At 38.6% G+C, this 16,222-nt stretch overlaps 1 pseudogene; it reads left to right on the top strand.

Moving 5' to 3' along the window:
- Positions 1 to 924: 924 nt before the first annotated feature.
- On the top strand, positions 925 to 14,484 carry LOC117094191 (annotated as a pseudogene).
- The last annotated feature ends 1,738 nt before the right edge of the window (positions 14,485 to 16,222 follow it).

A 16,222-nucleotide genomic window follows, 5' to 3' on the forward strand; every position in this document is an offset into this window, starting at 1 on the left:
TAGTTAAAACGGAATAAATGAATGTGTTGTCTGAGAGAGAAAAAAAGAGAGAAAATAAACACGGTCGAAGATGAAGCTCCATAAATTTGAATGAACTTCACATCATCTACTCAGAGGAAATGTTTGAAATATAAATAGTATTATGCACCATCACTGATGTAGGCAAAGCATGAACTATATTCTAGCAATAGTTGTCAATCAGGGAAGACTTGAAAGAACAAATTCTGTCAAAGTCTTGCCTAGTCTTACCTTTTTAGATGTCTTTCAAAAGAGAATCTTGAACAGAGAAAACATTCTAAAAAAATAAATAAATAAGCAACAAATAACCCTCAGGCTGATGTACTATCTCTAGTTTAGTTCTTCAAAACATTTCATCAGGAGCATTGATCTAAATTACCCCCAAGATTTTAGATTATAATTTTTCAAAGTAGGGTTTTAAGAGTCCCCGAAGTCAGTGCCTTGTAACCCCATATGATTGATGTCTGACACAATCTGGACAGTCATCAAAATTTTAGTGGACTCCTTTCATTTATTTTGCAGGTATTAGGAAAAGCATTTTGGGTACTGCCTTTACTGAGAGACATTACAAATGATTGAAGACAGGAAAGACTGCACTCCTGATAATGGTGAAGCACTTTAAAATATGTATAACCTTTTAAAGTATGTTCAGGTATAGCTAGTGGAAAACCAGGTAGTTCCAGGCAGCTACTGCTGCCTAACTACTCTCACTTTCTCTGGAAACCAGTGAGATTTCTGATTTATAGTTCTCAGGCAAAGGGTGTTCTTCCAACCCAAAGTGACTATCTTTTCCGTTTCACTCCTTTACACCTGAACATTCTCAAATTGTTTCTAAAAATCACATAGCACAATTGGAAAATCTGAGTTCCTCAGTTCCAGGAAGGGCCCACTGTATATAAGGTTGACATGGAGATGCTTCAGATTCATATTAATTCTAGAAGAATCCAATCTCAGAGTGGATACCACATCTTTGTGCAAGGGAGTATGATCACAGTCTTTTCCAATTACAATTCGTGACAAGACTAAAATATGTGTTCTGTGATAATATTAAAATGTAGTCAAGATACTTTCATTGAATTTCTGGTTGTTCAGTGAAATGTTTTAACAGCATTTTCTGTTCAATTCATTTGCACCTGCAAATATACTCTATGGAATCCAGTTTGGAATTTATATAACACAGATAAATATCAAGTAAGAAATATTCTCAGAGTATAATCTTCTGTATGTTATTTTAATTAAGATTCACAACCATCTCTTGGATTCCTGTGGGAAAGAGTGACAAACAGCAAATACATGATTTAAATCAACTGTAGATATTAGTTTCATTTCTCTTTCCTTAATGATATTTTTTTACCTAAATTTTTTTTTTTACCTTAAAGTCTCTACCCACTTATATATAAAGATTTATAAATACTCCAAGGTAGCATAATTGACTGATATAAATTTCAACTCTTATCTCTCAATCTTGGTAAAACGCTACTATTTAACATAATGTTTAAAAGGCAAGATGCAAGGAAAAAACAAGTCATCAAATGTCTTCATAACCCACAAACTAATTAATCAATCCCCAGAAATAAAAAGTTGGTGCTAACAGTGATCGATTAGACAACCTTTTCAAAATATTTTTTTAAAAAGAAAACAGGGATGTAAATTTAAATTAAATATAAATATAATTTGAAAATTTCATAGAATGTAGATGTCAGTGGGGCCATACATTACATGCTGTATTCATCCTAAGTATGCCTTTACGTTTTCAAGAAATGTATTTGATTAGAACATGTCTGCAAAAGGCAGCCAATTGTTTTTCGTACTAACAGTGTTAGGGAAAGACATGCTTTGCCAAAAGTCCCTTTTCTTCTGCCTTTAAGCTTCAACAAATGATCAGCTCTCAGTTGACACTTAAACATTCATTGTTTTGCCTTTTTTATTATCACTATAAAACTTGACAAACAGTTCTCTCCTGTCTTGCTTCTTCTGCTTACCTTCCTATTTGCTATGTAAATGGTATATACACATTTAGTACTTTGTATATGTTCTCTGAGTTCTAACATCTATTTAAACAAAAATAAATTCTTTATAAATGATTGCAAGTTTTTGGCCTTATGTTGCTGCAGTTTAGCAATCTTCTGGCTCTGAGTAAACTCTGCAAAAGAGCTGTTCTTGAGTGCTTGCCTATGTTTCCATGCAGAATGTAGGCTTATTCATATCTACAAATAACAGAGCATTAAAAATAAAATAATTTCCTGATTAGGATGAGTCACTTCCAGTAAAGGAAAATGTCTTGGTAAGAACATGAAACCTATATTGAATGTCTGAGAGCATTTGCCTCTATGTCTTGGTCATGGTGGTCTGGAGTGGGTCTGGTGTGGCCTATGAGTCAAAGTTGCTTACTGATAATATTTATGCCACAGCAACCTGCTTTAGTGATCACCAGTGCCATCCCATAGTCTCTGCTTCTTGAGATTTTGAACTGTTATACATCTTTTCTTACGATTTCCTAACGACCTAGTTTTAAAAAGTGTAACATATGACTCATTATACTGCTTGTGTAATATATGCATAATGAGTTTGGAAGCAAACCGATAATTCTTAATTCAGAAAGAACATGAAATTTCTAGCAGGTTGTAATGTGCTAAGCTTTATTTTCCAGTACAAATAATGAGTCATGGAACAAAATGAATGATAGGAGTAGGTAATTATGAAAGTATGATAAGGAAATCAATTTAGCTCATCATCTGGCACTCTATAGAAAATAGAATTTAAAACTTTATTTTCTAGGTGCACCTCAGGCCATGCACTCCATAATCACCACTCAACTTACTCTTTCTTGAATAACCCAAGTCCTTTCACTTTGTACACATGGTCACTGTAGTAACTCGGAGCACCCTTCCACCTTACCTTTTCTACTTAGCAAACATCTCTGCTTCTAGGACCAAGTTCAAATGCCCCCTCTGCTGAAATGTCCTCCAAGTGCTTTGTCACTCTGTCCTCTGGACTTTGTTGATACATTGGTTTTTTTTGTCTTATTAAAAAGTAATTACACTAATAATTTATTTAATAGATGAATACACATGTATTGTCCACATATACCTCCAAAGAAATAAGATGCTTAGCATGACCTTTTCCACAGGCTTCACTCATCTGCCACCGTGAAATCACCTCTTATTTTTGGCCATTTTTCCTACATCACATATTTTGTCTTAGATTTATTCTCTGACTTACTGAAGTATATTCTTTAGTAAGCTTTATAGAAATGATTCATAGGTATTAAACTTTCCAAGACTTCGAATATCTAAAAACGACTTTCTTTCCCTTCCCACATTAGTGAATTTGGCTGAGTAAAGAACTCCAGGTTGAGAGAGGAGACAGAGAACAATAGCCAAATAAAAGTCTCTACCAATTGTCCCCCTGGCAGAAACACCAAATTAAATAACTATTCACACAAAAGTCCTTCATGAGAACCAAAAATCATGTGAGCAATCACAGTACCTGGTTTTAAGTTTGTATCACTGGAAGAGGTACTGAAGAGGGTAGTAAAGATACTTACTCTTGAATTGCAGACACCATCCCTTCTCCATCCCTCAGCAGTGGCCATGTGGTGCAGCAAGAGAATCTGTGCACTTGAGGAAGGGAGAGCAAAGGATTGTGGGACTGCATTGGATCTCAGTGCTGCCCTAGCACAACAGAAAGCAACATCAGGCAGAACTCAGCTGGCACCCATACAGGGAGCATTTACATGAGCCCTAGGCAGAAAGGAATCATCCATCCCAGCAGTCAGAACCTGAGTTCTACCAAGCCTCAAGACCATGGCCTACAGTACTCTGGGGCCCTAAATAAACCTGAAAGGCAATCTATGCTGCAAGGACTGCAATTCCTTGGCAAGGTCTGGTGCTGTGCTAAGTGTGGAGTGAGGGGACTTGCAGGGAACGTGACCTAGTGAGACACCAGCTGGGGTGGCCAAGGGAGTGCTTGTGCCAATTCCCCAACCTCAGGCAGCACAGCTTGTAGCACCAAAAGAGACTCTTTCCTTCTGTTTGAGGAGAGTAGAGGGGACATTAAAGAGGACTTTGTCTTGCAACTTGGATACCAGTTCAGCCACAGTAGAACAGGGCCACAGGCAGAATCCTGAGGCCCCCATTCTAGGACCTAGCTCATGGACAACATTTCTAGACACATCCTTAATGAAAAGGAAACCCGCTGCCTTGAAGAGATGGATCCAGTCCTGGCAGGATTTGCCAAGTGCTGATTAAAGAACCCTTGGGCCTGAATAATCAGCAGTGATAGGCAGTACTCGCTGTGGGCCTTGGGTGTAACTCAGAGATGTGCTGGTTTCAGGTGTGACTAGCACATTCCCAGTGGTGGTGGCTGTGGTGAGAGACTCATTCTGCTTGAGAAATGGAAACAGAAGAGTAAAGGAGACTTTGTCTTGTGGCATGGAAACAGCCTGGTTACAATGGGATAGAGCACCAGGTGGGCTCTTTGGGCTCCTGATTCCAGGCCTTGGCTCGTGGATAGCATTTCTGGACCTGTCCTGAAATAGAGGGGAGCCCACTGGCCTGAAAGGAGAGCCCAGGCCTGGCAGCATTCACCACAAGCTGACTGAACAGCCCTTGAGCCTTGAATGAACATCAGTGGTAGCCAGTCAGTACTCTCCATGAACTAGGGCAGTGGTGGCCACAGAAGGAGGCCCCTCTGCTTGTGGAAAGGAGATGGAAGAGTAGGAAGCAATTTTTCTTGTGGCTTGGGTGCCAGCTCATTTGCAGTTGAATAGAATATTAGGTAGATTCCTAAGATTCCTGACTCCAGGCCCTGGCTAATGGACAGCATCTCTGGACCCACCCATGGCCAGGGAGAAATTGCCACTGGAAGAAAAAGACATAAGCCTGGCTGGCTTTGCCACCTGCTGATTGTAGAGACCTAGGCCCTTGAGCAAACATAGGTGAGAGTCAAGCAGTGGTTATCACGGACCTTGGTGAAGATCCACAGCTGTGCTGGCTTTGCATAGCTCAGCACAGAGAGAAAGACTCTGTTTGAGGAAATGTAAGAGAAGAGAAGAAGAGTCTCTGTCTGGTAATCCAGAGAATTCTTCAGGATCTTTTCCAAGACTACCAAGGTGGTACCTCTATGAGTATGGAAGATTCACAGCATTACTGGGCTTGGAGTGCCCCCTAATGCAGATATGGCTGCAATGACCAATATCATAGATCACAATATGCAAGTCCCTTCAAATACCCTGAAAGCCTTCTCAAGAAGGATGGGTACAAATAAGCACAGACTGCAAAGACTACAGTAAATACCCAATTCTTCAATGCCCAGACAGCAATAAACAGCCACATGTATCAAGATCATCCAGGAAAATATGACCTCAAAGGAAAAAAAAAAAAAAAAAAACTAAATAAGGCACAAGACACCATGGGCCAATCCTGGAGACAGAAGGATACGTGATATGTGACCTTTCAAGACAAAGAATTCAAAATAGCTGTTTTGAGCAACTTCAATGAAATTTAAGATAACACAGAGAAGGAATTCAGAATCTTATCAGATAAATTTAACAAAGGGATTGGAATAATTAAACAGAATCAAACAGAAATTCTGGATTTGAAAAATACAATTGACATAATGAAGAATGCATCGGAGTTTCAAGAGCAGAATTGATTAGGCAGAAGAAAGAACTGATAAACTTGAAGACAGGCTGTTTGAAAACACATGGTCAGAGGAGACAAAATAAAAAGAATAAAAAACAATGAAACATGCCTACAAGATCTAGAAAATAGCCTCAAAATAGTAAATCTAAGAGTTATTGGCTGTAAGGCAAGGTAGAGAGAGAGAGACGGGGTAGAAATTTATTCAAAGAAATAACAGAGAATTTCCCAAACCTACAGAAAGATATCAAGATACCAGTACAAGAAGGTTATGCAACACCAAGCAGATTTAACTTACATAAGACTACCTCAAGATATTTAATAATCAGACTCCCAAAGGTCAAGGATAAAGAAAGGACTCCAAAAGTAGCAAGAGGGAAAAAGAAAACAACAAATAACAAACAAAGAAGTTTCAATATATCTGGCAGTAGACTTCTCAATGGAAATCGTACAGGCATACAGGCCAGGAGAGAGTGGTGTGAGATATATAAAGTGCCAAAAGAAAAAATTATGTATCTTAGAATAGTATATCTGAGAAAATATCCTTCAAATACGAAGGAAAAATAAAAACACTTTCCCAAACAAAAGCTGAAAGATTTCATCAACACTAACCCTGTCCTATAAGAAATGCTAAAGGGAGTTCTCCAGTATGAAATAAAAAGACATTAATAGCAATAAGAAAGTATCTGAAGGTATAAAACTCACTGGTAATAGTACACAGAAAAACACAGAATATTATGATACTGCAATTGTGGTGTGTAAACTACTCATATTGAGTAGAAAGACTAAACAATAAACCTATCAAAAATAATAACTACAACAAAGTAGGAAGGAAAAGAAGTACAATAAGACACAAATAGAAACAACAGAAAGTTAAAGAGCAGGGGGAGATCAAGTTAAAATCTACAGACTTCATTAGTTTTCTCTTTGCTTGTTTGCTTGTTTTTATGATTATGAATTCATCAGTTTAAAATAATGTGTTGTAAGATGTTATTTACAAGCCTCAAGTAGCCTCAAATCAAAAAACATACAACACATACACAAAAATGAAAAGCAATAAATTAAAGAAAATTTAATTTAAAACCAGAGAAAATCACCTTCACTAAAAGGAAAGAAGAAAGAGGAGAAGACCACAAAACAACCAGAAAACAAATAATAAAATGGCAGTAGTGAGTCCTTATTTATCAATAATAACATTGAATATAAAAGGACTAAACTCTCCAATCAAAAGCCATAGAGTGGCTGAATGGATCACAAAACAAGACCCAATTATCTGTTCCCCACAGGAAACACACTTCACCTATAAAAATACACATAGACAGAAAATAAAGGGATGGGAAAAGACATTCCATGTAAATGGAAACCAAAATAGAACAGGAGTAACTATACTTATATTAGACTAAATAGACTTCAAGACAAAAACTATAAAAAGGACAAAAAGGTCACTGTATAATGAAAAAGGATCCATTTTAGCAAGATGATATAACAACTATAAGTGTCTGTACCCAGATATGAAAGCAAATATTATTGGCGTTAAAGAGAGAGACGGACGCTAATACAATAATAGCCGGAGACTTCAACACCCCACTGTAGCCTTGGACAGATCATCTAAACAGAAAGTCAACAAAGAAACTTAGGACTTAATCAACGCTATTGACCAAATGGTCCCAATAGATATTTACAAAACATTTCATCCAACTACTAAAGAATACATATTCTTCTCCTCAGCACCTGAATCATTCTCAAGATCAGACAATATGTTAGGCCACAAAACAAGTCTTAATACATTTTTAAAAAACTGGAATCATATCAAATATTTTCTCTGATCACAATGTAGTAAAACTAGAAATCAATAACAGGCCGGGCGCAGTGGCTCATGCCTGCAATCCCAGCACTTTGGGAGGGTGAGGCAGGCGGATCACCTGAGATTGTGAGTTCGAGACCAGCCTGACCAACATGAAGAAACCCCATCTCTACTAAAAATACAAAATTAGCCAGGCATGGTGGTACATGCCTGTAATCCCACCTACTCTGGAGGCTGAGGCAGGAGAATTGCTTGAACCTGGAAGGCAGAGGTTGCAGTGAGCCAAGACCGTGCCATTGCACTCAAGCCTGGGGAGCAAGAGCGAAACATCTTCTCAGAAAAAAGGAAGAGAGAAAGAAAGAGAGAAAGAAAGAAGGAAGGAAGAAAGGAAGGAAGGAAGGAAGGAAGGAAGGAAGGAAGGAAGGAAGGAAGGAAGGAAGGAGAAAGAAAATCAATAACAACAGAAACAGAAACTTTGGGACTTTACAAACACAAGGAAATTAAATAATATGCTCCTGAATGACCAGTGGGTCAATGAAAACATTAAGAAGGAAGGTGAAGAATTTCTTGAAACAAATGAAAATGGAAACACAATGTACCAAAACCTGTAAGATACAGCAAAAACAGTACTAAGAGAAAAGTTTATAGCAATAAGCACCTACATCAACAAAATGGAAAATCTTCACATGACCAACCTTATAATGCCTATTAAAGAAGTAGAAAATCAAGAGCAAACCAAACCCAAAATTAGTACAAGAAAAACAAACAAACAAACAAACAAAAACCCATAGATATCAAGCAAAAACAAATGAGATTGAAACTAAAAACATAAGAGATTAATAAAGGGAAATTTTGGTTTTTTGAAAAGATAAAACCAACAAACCTTTAGCCAGACTTACTAACAAAAAAAGAGAGAAGACTCAAATAAATAAAATCAGAGACAAAAAAGAAGACATCACAACAAATAACACAGAAATTCAAAGGATGATTAGAGACCACTATGAGAAACTATATGCCAATAAATTGGAAAACCTAGAAAAAATGGATAAATTCCTAGACACTTACAACCTACCAAGATTGAAGAAGTTCAAAACCCCAAAAGACCAATAATAAGTAACAAGATCAATGCTATAATAAAAAGTCTCCCAGCAAGGAAAAGCCAAGCACCCCCCATGGCTTCACTGCTAAATTTTACCAAACAAAGAAGGACTAATACCAATCCTACTCAAACTATTCTGAAAAATAGAGGAGAAAGAAATACTTCCAAACTTATTCTATGAGGCAAGTATTATTACCCTGATATCAAAACTAGACAGACACATCAAATAAAGGAAATCATAGGTCAATATCTCTGAACATCAATGCAAAAATCCTTAACAAAATACTAGCAAACTGAATTCAATAACACAGTGAAAAGATCATTCATCGTGACCACCTGATACTTTTTACAGGGATACAAGGATGGTTCAACATACAGAAATCAATCAGTGTGATACAGCATATTAGCAGAATGAAGGATAAAAGCCATATCATCATTGCAATTGATGCTAAAAATGCATTTGATAAAATTCAATATCCTTTTAAGATAAAAAAAAAAAAACACTCAAAAAACTGGGTATAGAAGACACATACCTCAATGCAATAAAAGCCATATATGACATACCCACAGCTAGTATCATACTGAATGGGGAAAAATTGAAAGACTTTCCTTTAAGATTTGGAACATGATCATGATGTCCACTTTCACCACTGTTATTCAACATGGTACTGGAAGTACAAGGGACAAATCAGACAAGAAAAAGAAATAAAGTGCCTCCAAATTGGAAAGGAAGAAGTCAAATTATCCTTCTTAGCAGATGACATAATCTTAGATTTGTAAAAACCCTAAAGCCTCCACCAAAAACCTATTAGAACTCATAAACAAATTCAGAAAAGCTGTAGAATACAAAATTAACATATAAAAATTAGTAGTGTTTCTATATGCCAACAGTGAACAATCTGAAAAGGAAATAAAAAAATAATTACCTTTACAATTGCTACAAGCAAAATAAAATAAAATAAAATAAAATACCTGGGAATAAACTTAACCAAAGAAGTGAAGTATTTACAATGAAAACTATAAATCACTAATGAAATAAAATAAAGAGGAAACAAAAGAATGCAAAAATATTTCGTGTTCATAGATTGGAAGAATTAATATTGTTAAAATGTCCATACTCCCTAAAGCAATCTACAGATTCAGTGCAAGCCCTATCCAAATACCAATGACATTCTTCATGGAAATGGAAAAACCTATTCCAAAATTTATTTGTAACCAAAGATCCAGAATAGCTAAAACTATCCTGAGCAAAAAGAACAAAACTGAAGGCATCACATTACCTGACTTCAATTTATACTTTAAAGCTGTAGTAACCAAAGCAGCATGGTACTGGCATAAAAACAGACATAGACGAATGGAACCAAATTGAGAACCCAGAAACAAATATACACATCTACAGTGAAGTCATTTTCAACAAAGGTGTCAAGAACATACATTGAGGAAAAGACAGTTTCTCCAATAAATGGTGCCAGGAAAACTGAATATTTATATGCAGAAGAATGAAACTAGACTCCTATCTCTTGCCATGTACAAAAATCAAATCAAAATGGATTAAAGACTTAAACACCTTAAACTATGAAACCATTAAAAGAAAACATTGATGAAATCCTTCAGGACATTGGAGTGGGCAAAGATTTCTTAAGTAATATCTGACAAGCATAGGCAACTACAGCAAAAATGGATAAATAGGAGCACATCAAGTTAAAAAGATCCTGGCCAGGCTCGGTGACTCACGCCTGTAATCCCAGCACTTTGGGAGGCCGAGGCGCGTGGATCACGACATCAGGAGATGGAGACCATCCTGGCTAACACGGTGAAACCCCGTCTCTACGAAAAATACAAAAAATTAGCCGGGCTTGGTGGCGGGTGCCTGTAATCCCAGCTACTCGGGAGGCTGAGGCAGGAGAATAGCGTGAACCCGGGAGGCGGAGCTTGCAGTGAGCCGAGATCGCGCCACTGCACTCCAGCCTGGGCGACAGAGTGAGACTCCGTCTCAAAAAAAAAAAAAAAAGATTTTGCATAGCAAAGGAAACAATCAATAAAGTGAAAAGACAACCCATAAAATGGCAGAAAATATTTGCAAACTATTCTTATGACAAGGGATTAATAACAAAAATATATGGAACTCAAACAACTCTATAGGAAAAAAAATCTAATAATCCAATTTAAAAGTGGAAAGAAGATCTGAAAACAGATTTCTCAAAAGAAGATAAATAAATGGCAAACAGGTATATGAAAAGGCACTCAACATCATTGATCATCAGAGGTATGCATACTAAACTCTAATGAGATGTTAGGCTGAGCGCAGTGACTCACACCTGTAATCCCAGCATTTTGGGAGGCCAAGGTGGGTGGATCACCTGAGGTCAGGAGTTTGAGAACAGCCTGACCAATATGGTGAAGACTTGTCTCTACTAAAAATACAAAAATTTGCCAGGTGTGGTGGCGGGCTTTTGTAATCCCAGCTACTCTGCAGGCTGAGGCAGGAGAATCTCCTGAACCTGGGAGGCGGATGTTGCAGTGAGCTGAGATTGCACCACTGCATTTCAGCCTGGGTAACAGGGCAAGATTCTGTTTCAAATAATATTAATAATATTAATAAATAAATTAATTAATTAAATAAAATAAACTACAATGAGACGTCATCTCACCCCAGTTAAAATGGCTTTTTTTCCCCAAAAGACAGATAATAACAAATCCTACTGAGGATGTAGCGAAAAAGGAACCTTTGTACCCCATTGGTGGGAATGTAAATTAGTAGAGCCACTATGGAGAATAGTATGGAGGCTCCTTAAAAAACTAAAAAATAGGGCTACCGTATGATCCAGTAATTCCACTGCTTAGTGTATACCCAAAAGAAAGGAAATCAGTAAATTGAACAGATATATGCTCCCTCATGTTTATTGCAGCACTATTCATAATAGTCAAGATTTAGAAGCAACCTAAGTGTCCATCAACAGACCAATGGATAAAGAAACTGTGGTGCATATTTTCTTTGGAACACTATTCAGCAATGAAAAAGAATGAAATCTTGTCATTTGCAACAGCATGGATGGAACTGGAAGTCATTATGTTAATTAAGTGAAATAAGCCAAGCACAGAAAGACAAACTTTGCATGTTCTCCATTTTTTATGGGATCTAAAAATTAAAACAATTGAACTCATGGCAATAGAGAGCAGAATGATGGTTACAAGAAGCTGGGAAGTGTACTCGTGGAGTGAGGGAGTACGGCTGGTTAATGGGTACAAAAACATAGTTATATAGAATAAATAAGATCTAGTATTTGATAGCACAACAGGGTGAATACAGTCAACAATAATTCATTATACATTTAAAATGACTAAGAGTTATAATTGAATTGTTTCTAACACAAAGAAAAGGATAAATGTTTGAGGTGATGGATACCCATTTACTCCTAGTTGATTATTATGCATTGTATGCCTGTATCAAAATATCTTATGTACCTCATAAATGCATACACCTACTGTGTACTCATGACAATTTTTTTTAATTAAAATTTTTTAAAAAGCAAAAAAGAACTCTAGGTTAACATTTTTTTTCTTTCACAACTTCAATATTATTCCTTCACTTTCAACATGAGAACTCTATCATTAGCAATCTGATTTTTTTTCTCTTGAAAATTTTTGGATTTGTTTGTTTGTTTGTTTGTTTTTTGAGACAGAGTTTCACTCTGTAGCCCAGACTGGAGTGCAGTGGCCCAATCTTGGCTCACCGCAACCTCTGCCTCTCCCGGGTCCCAGTTCAAGCAATTCTCCTGCCTCAGCCTCCTAAGTAGCAGGGATTACAGGAACATGCCACCATGACAGACTAATTTTTGTATTTTTAGGAGAGAGGGGGTTTCACCATGTTGGCCAGGCTGGTCTTGAACTCCTGACCTCGTGGTCCACCCACCTTGGTCTCCCAAAGTGCTGGAATTACAGGCATGAGCCATTGCACCCGGCCAACTTTTTGGATTTTATATTTATCCTTGGCATTCTGAAATTATATTAGGGTATGTTTAAATGTGGATAGTGTTTTTTCTATTCATGGTACTCAGAAACATTTTGGATCTTTTAAATATTTTTAATGACTTGCTTTTATCCTAAATTTATTTAGCAAGTTTATGGTTTGGGGTTGCTATTTATAATTATCTTTATCAAACAGAATTGTTAGATAATGTCTGTATTGTATTTCATCAGATCAAAGGAGAGCCTCTTTTATTGTCGCTGAATATAAGTTCTGAATATAGAAACTTGCCTTGAATGTTTGAGAGGAGGCCAGACTGAGAAACCTCGAAGGTGTACAAATAACTTTTATTTCGAGTCTGGGGGATCCCCAGCCCTGCTATGTGTTGTGTATTACCTTCTATACTGCCCACCCTGGGAGTATCTTGTGTCTAAATTACTTCAGAGTTCCTCCCTCTCAAATGTGTCCTACAGACAAAGGGAATCTGTGATTCTCCTTCCTTCCCCTGTCTTCACGTGGATGTGAAGGTCCCTAGTTAGCTCAGGCTCTGCTTTCCTTTATCTCCAGCCACAGCCTCATACAAGGGACTCTTCTAGGAAAATTCACTGCATATCAAACAAACACCCCTCTAGGCTTCATTCTGGAGTAAACACTGCTGGGGTCAACAGCTGCTTATAGAGGATAGAGGGTGGGACCCAGATTACTCAAATAAAGTCTTTAATTTATTGCCCTGATGGCTGGCCCAGGGGCCCCTCCCACTCTTTGCTTTATTCGATCTGAGCTTGATGTTTCTCTGCAGCTTCCTTAGAAAACTGCTATGATGGGTCGTCGGCAAAGCCTGAGACCTGCTCTCTCACTCTCCTCCCCGACAGCATGAGCTTCACCACTTGCTCCATCTTCTCCACCAAATACCAGTTCCCGGGTTCTGTCCAGGTGCCCAACTATGGCACCTGGCCGGTCAGTAGTGTGGTCAGCGTCTATGCAGGCGCCAGGGGCTCTGGTTCCTGGATCTCTGTGTCCCACTCCACCAGCTTCCGGGGCGGCATGGGGTCCAGAGGCGTGGCCGCAGGGATGGCCGGGGATCTGGCAGGAATGGGAGATCCAGAATGAGAAGGAGACAATATAAAGCCTGAACGACCATTTGGCCTCCTACCTGGACAGAGTGAGGAGCCTGGAGACCAAGAACTGGAGGCTAGGGAGCAAAATCAGGGAGCACCTGGAGAAGAAGGGACTCCAGGTCAGAGACTGGAGTCATTACTTCAAGACAATCAAGGACCTGAGGGCTCAGATCTTTGCAAATACTGTGGACAATGCCCATATCGTTCTATAGATCAACAATGCCTGTCTTGCTGCTGATGACTTTAGAGTCAAGTATGAGACAGAGCTGGCTATGCACCAGTCTGTGGAGAGTGACATCCATGGGCTCCGCAAGGTGACTGATGACCAGTGTCACTTGGCTGCAGCTGGAGACAGAGATGGAGGCTCTCAAGGAGGAGTTGCTCCTCATGAAGAAGCACAAAGAGGAAGTAAAAGGCCTACAAGCCCAGATTGCCAGCTCTGAGTTGACCGTGGAGGTAGACGCCTCAAATCTCAGGACCTTGCCAAGATCATGGCAGACATCGGGACCCAATATGATGAGCTGACTCAAAAGAACTGAGAGGAGCTGGACAAGTACTGGTCTCAGCAGATTGAGGAGAGCACCACAGTGGTCACCATGCAGTCCACCGAGGTTGGAGATGCTGAGATGACGCTCACAGAGCTGAGACGTACAATCCAGTCCGTGGAGATGGACCTGAACTCCGTGAGAAATCTGAAGGCCAGCTTGGAGAACAGCCTGAGGGAGGTGGAGGCCCACTACACCCTGCAGATGGAGCAGCTCAATGGGATCCTGCTGCACCTGGAGTCAGAGATGGCACAGAGCCGGGCAGAGGGACAACACCAGGTCCAGGAGTAGGAGGCCCTGCTGAACCTCAAGATCAAGCTGGAGGCTGAGAGTGCTACCTACCACTGCCTGCTTGAAGACGATGAGGACTCAATCTTGGTGATGCCCTGGACAGCAGCAACTCCATGCAAACCATCCAAAGACCACCAGCCGCTGGATAATGAATGGCAAAATGGTGTCTGAGACCAATGACACCAAAGTTCTAAGACATCAAGACAGCAGAAGCAGGATACCCTTTGGGGAACAGGAGGTCAATAAAAAGTTCAGAGGTGGAAGGAAGGAAGGAAGGAAGGAAGAAAGGAAGGAAGGAAGGAAGGCAAGAAAACTGCTATGATGATGTGACACATGCTCCTGTTACAGCCTTTATTTTGCAGTTGTCCCTCTTCTGATTTCTCCAGCAAGGTGATTCTATCTGCCCTTTACCTTCCAACAATCACTCAAAATTTATGATCTGAGTCCATCTTTTAAAATCAGCGTATATTATGGAATTGTCTACTAAAATTTTTGCTATCATTTCAATGCATTTCAATGCAATTTCTGTAATTTGGACAGGCATAGAAGGGGAGCTACAGCATGTTTTGTTTCATAATTTTCATGAGCTGATTACATTGTACTTTAGAGCAAGTGTTCTTTGTTTACATGAGTGAACCCCATAAGAAAGTGATTCCCAGATGGCAGCATCAACATTTTAGCTGTCCCCACTGCCTGACACAGTTGCAGTGGAGAGACTGCATAAACAAGGACACAAACATCGAAAAACACAAGGGCCCATGGCAGAGAGAATTCTGAGTTTTGTGTTCATGGAAAACACTAATGGAAACTGTTGAAGAGAAGGGGAGAGAGAGGTGTTTGGAGACATTGGTGGAAATGGAGGATGGAGAACGTTTTATGTGACATTGAGGTTGTTCTTCACTCTTTGCTGAGCTCCAGTTCTCCTATTTGGATGAAAGAACAGAAAGTACAAAATTGCCAAGATTCTTTCTCTTCTACTCATGGCATGCTTCTATGAATTTGATACTGGAAATCAACAGACATTACCAGACCATTGATCTCACAGTGCCTCCAGATAGAAGCCATATGGTTTGTGCTCATCCTAAAATAAGCAGAGGCAGGCTTTGGAAAAATTGGGAAAAACTTATTATTTTTAAAATTTTTGTTGTTCTCTGTAATTTATGAGCAGATCTTCTTTCCCTCCAGACAGTTCTCCACTATAATTTTTGGCTTTTCTTTCTTTCAACCACCACATCGTAATGACTTACTCTGTAGCTAACTCTATAAATCTCTGATAAGGCATTAATTTATAAATCAGGTGTTAGCTGATAAGGATTGAGGGCAGATACTTTATACAGGTATCCACAATTTTTGAGACAATATTTACCTTTTATTTTGTAAGACTTTTTTAGTTATAAGGAGAAAAATTAACACAAAAATCACATGGCTGAACAAATTTGCTGTCTAATAAAAGCCTAATTTTTTTTTAGATCATTGGAGCCTTCTACAATGGCTTCTTATTTTTCATCCTGGCTACTACCTAAGTTAAAAACATTATTAACTGGATACTGCAGAGTCATAAAACACTTAAAAAGATAAAATCATAGTAGTAAAATGATATGTAGTGATAATGATATTGGAGGACAGACATACTGCTCAAATCTTTCTCCAATTACAGTCCATGCATGGACAGACAGCCACCTCTCTCTCACCTGCTATCAGGTTTCAGTCTACACAAAATTACAACTTTTAAAAATAG

This window comes from Trachypithecus francoisi, unplaced genomic scaffold, assembly GCF_009764315.1.
Source record: "Trachypithecus francoisi isolate TF-2019V2 unplaced genomic scaffold, Tfra_2.0 Lachesis_group13, whole genome shotgun sequence".
NCBI lineage: Eukaryota > Metazoa > Chordata > Mammalia > Primates > Cercopithecidae > Trachypithecus > Trachypithecus francoisi.